Source organism: Terrapene carolina, unplaced genomic scaffold (assembly GCF_002925995.2).
Source record: "Terrapene carolina triunguis isolate 2854851 unplaced genomic scaffold, T_m_triunguis-2.0 Scaffold233, whole genome shotgun sequence".
NCBI lineage: Eukaryota > Metazoa > Chordata > Testudines > Emydidae > Terrapene > Terrapene triunguis.
In genome coordinates, this window is record NW_020664584.1 from 13672158 (window position 1) to 13677204 (window position 5047).

The window sequence follows — 5047 nt, forward strand, 5'->3', positions numbered from 1 at the left end:
CTGGAGCTCCCTGGGAGGGAGAGGCAGCAGCCCGCAGGCCCTCACACAGTGAAGCAGCAGAGAACCTGCCTGAAGCCTGGGAAGAACAGGGTGGCCAATCGGGGACACCCCAGGACAGGAGCCAGGAGGAGCACTGTGCCAGGGAGGAATCGCCCAAGAAGGACAGGCCAGAGCTGGACCCAGTATCACAGCTGCCCAGAGCTGCATGGGGCTGTGAGTACTGGGGCTTGTGACTCTGCCTTGGGAACAAGGAGGGAGGCTGCTAGCTAGTTAAGTGGGGAGGTGGTTGCTCTGTGTGGCTTTTCAGAGAGCGGCAGAAGAGGGCACTGGCAGGGCCGGCGCTTCCATTTAGGCGACCTAAGCGGTCGCCTAGGGCACCAGCATTTGGGGGGGTGGCAATTTGGTGGCGGGGGGTCCTTCTGCGCTCCGGGTCTTCGGCGGCAATTCTGCGGCGGGTCCTTCACTCGCTCCGGGACCCGCCGCCGAAGTGCCCCGAAGACTGGGAGCGCGGAAGGACCCCGCCTAGGGCACCAAAAACCCTGGCGCCGCTCCTGGGCAGCGGAGGGGTTTGCTCGGAAAAGTTCACTGGTGCCGAAGATGACCAGGAGCACCCAAGACTCACCACTGGACTGGAACTTTGCTCAGGACTCCTGAACTCTATGTGCAGACACATTGCTCAGTGTCTGCCCTTCCAGACTGTGCTACGACTGGGCCTGTGGGGCCTTGGCTTGGATGCAGCTCTGTTTTACTGTTCCCCCTATATTTCCCCTTGTTGTTTTTCTCCTTTCATCCCTCTGTAAATAAATATTTCCCTTTGTTATATCCACTGTACTTTTCCTGTGGGTGTGTGTGTTCACTCTGGGGGATTTGGAACAGGTGCCCCTGGGGTGGAAGGGATTTTCCCTGCTGCATTCCTGCACGCGCCTTCTCTTGGCCAGAGCTGCATGCAGAGCAGACTCTATCTTGGCCACGAGGGCGCTAAAGTTACACTAGTTATGTCATATATACATTCATAAGCATATTCCATAAAGCCTTATGAGGAGCACCGTCACAACAATTCACTGTGATCAGTTGCCATGTAGAGATTAATAGGAAGGATACAGAAAACATTGGCTTCCTCCTAATGCCCATTGTACACCATGGCAACGCCCTTACCACACTTCACCCTCTGTTCTCCCTAGTCTCCATGATACAGTATGACAGCCCCTTTCCCATCTCTGCAGCCCCCAATACCCCTTGGCCCTGGGTACATTCTTGCTTGTGCAGCCAGCGCTGAAGCTGGTACCACGGTTTGTATTTTTAGTGAGCTACAGAAAATGCCATTGACACCCCTGCCTGCAGTGTAGACACACCCCATTATGTAAACTGAATTATTCAGTCAGGCCTCTTTCCGTCAGTCGGCTGCTTTTGACTTGGCAAATCAGCGTAAATTCTCAGCATGCTATTTTAATGTAGAAGACAGACAGGTTCCTTGGATTCCCAGAGTTCTTTTGAAAGCCACAAATGTACTGATGTAGTTTCACAGGGACTCACTTACACGAGGTCTCCATGCAGATTTTGCACCAGGATCACTATTCGGGTTAGTGGTGTGACTTTGTTTTGGAAATCGTTCTACCAGTACCACCTCTAGCTTGGACACAGCGAACCAATATCAAGGTCCCTTGGACTGGTATAGCTTATCCCCCTTTGGAATGAACTATCCTGATACAAGCAGCTTTACATCAGTGTAGTTGTATCCAGTCAGATTACATGAATGGCCCCTTCACAGCACCCACTGGAGGCCTCGGGCCAGCCCAGAACACAGCCCTTCACCTCAGTTTCCCTTGTTCATTCCCCAAATAAAATTCACATGCATTTTTTTTCCAGTCCAATCACAACAGCCCCTAATTTAGGTTTTATTTATTAACTTAACATTCAAAACTAAAAGACAGATGACACCTTCCCTCCAGTTACCTGTACCCCAAACTGCTGCCATCCAGTCTGAGTCCTGCCCGCCTTAGCAGGTCACTCCCAGCTCTTCCTAGCTGGAGCAATTCCCCCGGTCGCAGGGTTTTCCCTCATTCACTCTCTGAACTTTCATTTCAGCCTCCTGAGTTTGCCTCTTCCTCCATCCCCCTTCTGCCCTTTCTTGGAAATGGCCTGATTCCCCTCAGGTGGGGACCCTTCTCTAACCAGGGCTGGCTTGGTTCCGGCTCTCCAGCCCATGGGCACACGGCCCTGTCACAGGCAGGGATAGGCCAATATAGTTTAAGTGGTGCCATTTCTATGTGTAGACAAGTCTTTACGCATTTATTCCTCACTCTGGACATGAAGGGGAGAGATAAGGGGATGTCTGACAACAGAGACGAAAGAAAGAGAAAACTGAGTTTAGTTCTTCTATTGCACGATGCTCTTGGTGACAGAAACACAGTTATTAGGGTCACTGAGAAAATGGAGAAAAATGAGAAGTAACTCGTGGTAAACGTCCCCTGGGAGTGATGGTATTCTCAGGACAGAGTTTTGCCTGTAAATGTAGAGGCTGGGTTTTCCCATAAAAGGCCGATGTTAGGCACCCAAATCCTATGGGCAGTGAATGGCAGTTGAGCAACTCAGACCCTTTGGTCCTATTGTCTAATACAATTAGATGTGGTGGAGTAGATAGGGCACTGGAGTGGGACACTGGCTAGTTGGTTTTCTACTATGAGCACACTGAGTGATTCCGGCCCTCTGGGATTCACCAACCCAGCTTGGCTGTTGGCAAACCCTGCTGGCACCCAGCTGTTTGCAGTAAATGGGCCGTAGTGCCCATGGCTGTGCCCTGTGGAGCCCCACACCAGGCATCTGGACACCGAAGCCCCAGAGTGACACACAAAGCTGGGGAAGGTGGATGTTCCGCTTTCTGACTCTCCACTAGAGCCTCATCTGGCAGGTCAGGTGCCCAGAGGCTTTAAAAAATTCCACTCGGACCCCAAGTATCTGGAAACAACTCACCCTCAATTGCTGCTGAAAATGGGCAAATAAGAGGATTGTGTTGATGTCCTGTGTTCTGGGGCATAGGTCAGAGGGTTTCCTTTGGCTTTTCTCTTCCTTTGAATGAAGCCTGGGGATGAAATATACTCTATAAAAAGAAAGTTAATTATTCAATTTTCTAATGTTGGAGTTCCATGCTGACATTGCAACTCTGTATTTTTAGAATGCAGGTGTCTGATTTTTCAGGGGTTTGTCTGTATATCTAGAAGTCTCTCACCCTACACAGAATAGATGCCCAGTGTTCCAGCTGAGTCTGTTTCACCTGCACCCTCTCACTGAGCACAATCTCCCTTCTTTGTCTGAACTTTGAGCAGCCACAAGTTCAAGTCTCCCACCAGCCCAGTAGTACCCACCTGTGGCATCTTATATAGGTCCTAAAAAGGCTAGGGTCACAGGTTTTAAGAGGTCTCTTCATTTCCACTTTCTCCTCTCTGTAAAAGCATGCCTCAAAGATCAATGAAGTTCAGGGAAACACGACCTGGGACTTCAGCAGTCTTTGCTTCAGGTCCTACCCAAGCCCATGATATATCTATTTTAACCTAAGGAAACTGACAGGTTAGAATGGTCCAAATATGAATTTCTTGCAAGCTTTCCTCAGGGCCTCCTGGACCTCTTTGTTTCTCAGGCTGTAGATGAGGGGATTGACCAGCGGAGTCAGGACTGTGTATAAGACAGACAGAACTTTCTTGAAGTCGCTCAGGATGTTAGTGGTAGGGAACATATAGACAGTCATCAGAGTTCCATAAAAAATGCTCACCACAATGAGGTGGGAGGAGCAGGTGGAAAAGGCCTTTTGCCTCCCAGTGGTGGACGGGATTCTCAGGATGGTGGCAATGATGCAGATGTAGGACATCAAGGTGAGAAGGAATGGAACAAGTGAGAAAATCAAGGTGAGTGCAACAGTCACCATTTCCATCTCCTGAAGGTCATTGCAGGCGAGTTTTACCAGGGGGATAAAATCACAAAAAAAAAATGGTCAATACCATTGGGGCCACAGAACGTTAACTGAGATATGGACAACGTTGTTATGCTACCACCTAGGAATCCACCTATCCAAGAGCCACCTGCAAGCTGCAGGCAAGATTTGACACTCATACAGACTGCATAGTGCAGTGGATTGCATATTGCTAAATACCTATCGTAAGACATCACTGACAGGAGAAGGCATTCTGTAGCCACTAGAGAACCAAAGAAATAAAATTGTGTGAGACATCCATTGAATGTCATGGTTCTGTCCCCAGTCAGGAGACTGGCCAGCACCTTGGGTAGGATGGTGGAGGTGTAGCAGGTCTCCAAGCAGGACAAGTTCCACAGGAAGAAGTACATGGGGGTGTGAAGGTGCTGATCAGCTACAACTAGCACAATGATGAGGATGTTCCCAGCCATGGTCGCAATGCAGATCACTAGAAACAGCAGGAAGAGAAGGATCTGCTGTTCTGGGAGATCTCCGAACCCCAGGAGGATGAATTCCTTGACAGATGTTCCATTTCCCTGTTTTGCATTCGCCATGGGGCGAGTCTATGGGAAAGAAATGAACTCTGCCACATAAACCAAGAACATTTATTCAATAAAACGTCAGCACTGTTTCCATTTTCTCCCTCTGCTGACTACCAGAACGATGAGTGAGTGTAGAATGGGGCCAGGGGAGGGGAAATGCGATCTCTTGATCCTTGGCACTGATTCAATATCTGACCAGGATTTATGTTAAACAAAACATTAATCTCTCTGGAAATAGATGGCACCAAGCATTCAAATACGCTGGGGATGGGGCTTATAGGTACAACCGTACAGAAATGTGTTGGTTCAAATAATCATGTTTCACTACCTGGTGTATCAGAGCAGAGCAATGGCCTTTATGGATGGAGATCCATGGGCGAAATGGGCCAGGATTTGATATTTTAGAGGAACCCAGAACAGAGAAACAAACAAGCAACTAAGGCTGGGTATTGCAGTTGAAATGGGCTGCCTAACTCTATCAGAGCCATTTTAAAGTTTTTATCATCAGACAAATACAGCTCCTTCTCTGGGACGATATTTC

General features: G+C 48.9%; 1 pseudogene; it reads right to left on the reverse strand.

The window, feature by feature from the left end:
* Positions 1-3565: 3565 nt before the first annotated feature.
* LOC112117421 lies at positions 3566-4518 on the reverse strand (annotated as a pseudogene).
* Positions 4519-5047: the final 529 nt, after the last annotated feature.